Source organism: Cynoglossus semilaevis, unplaced genomic scaffold (assembly GCF_000523025.1).
Source record: "Cynoglossus semilaevis isolate Cse_v1.0 unplaced genomic scaffold, Cse_v1.0 C18747545, whole genome shotgun sequence".
Classification (NCBI taxonomy): Eukaryota; Metazoa; Chordata; class Actinopteri; order Pleuronectiformes; family Cynoglossidae; genus Cynoglossus; species Cynoglossus semilaevis.
The window spans coordinates 1-443 of NW_007595618.1; the positions used below are offsets into that span (position 1 = coordinate 1).

Genomic DNA, 443 nt, shown 5'->3' on the forward strand with positions numbered 1-443 from the left:
CACACATATATTTATATTTATATAAAATGTATTTTTGTGGTTCCATACAGACGGCAGATCAACAGTACCAGGATGCTTTCAACGACGAGCTGGAGTCATTTAAGGAGCGGGTTCGCGGCAGGGCAAAGATCCGCATAGAAAAGGCCATGAAGGAGTACGAGGAAGAAGAAAAAGAGAAACGCATGGGACCAGGCGGCCTCGATCCTGTGGAAGTTTATGAGTCTCTGCCAGCAGTATGTGCTTTCTGGTCTAAAAGCTTTTTACACTCAAAATGTTGTTGTGTATGTTTGTAAAAATAAAAACCTCTTGTGTTGCATGTGTTCTTTCGCAGGAGATGCAGAAATGCTTTGATGAAAAGGACATTCAGATGTTGCAGGATGTCATCAGCAAAATGGACCCTACCGTGAGTTTGAATGATAAAAATAGGCAGCGGCTTTGATATT

The 443-nt window shown here is 41.8% G+C and overlaps 1 long non-coding RNA gene across 1 annotated transcript; it reads left to right on the forward strand.

Annotated features, from left to right (window-relative positions):
* The first annotated feature begins 42 nt into the window (after nt 1-42).
* On the forward strand, nt 43-380 carry LOC112486731 (uncharacterized). The gene is made up of 2 exons (XR_003049202.1): nt 43-233; nt 332-380. It is a non-coding gene; the product is annotated as an uncharacterized LOC112486731 (long non-coding RNA).
* The last annotated feature ends 63 nt before the right edge of the window (nt 381-443 follow it).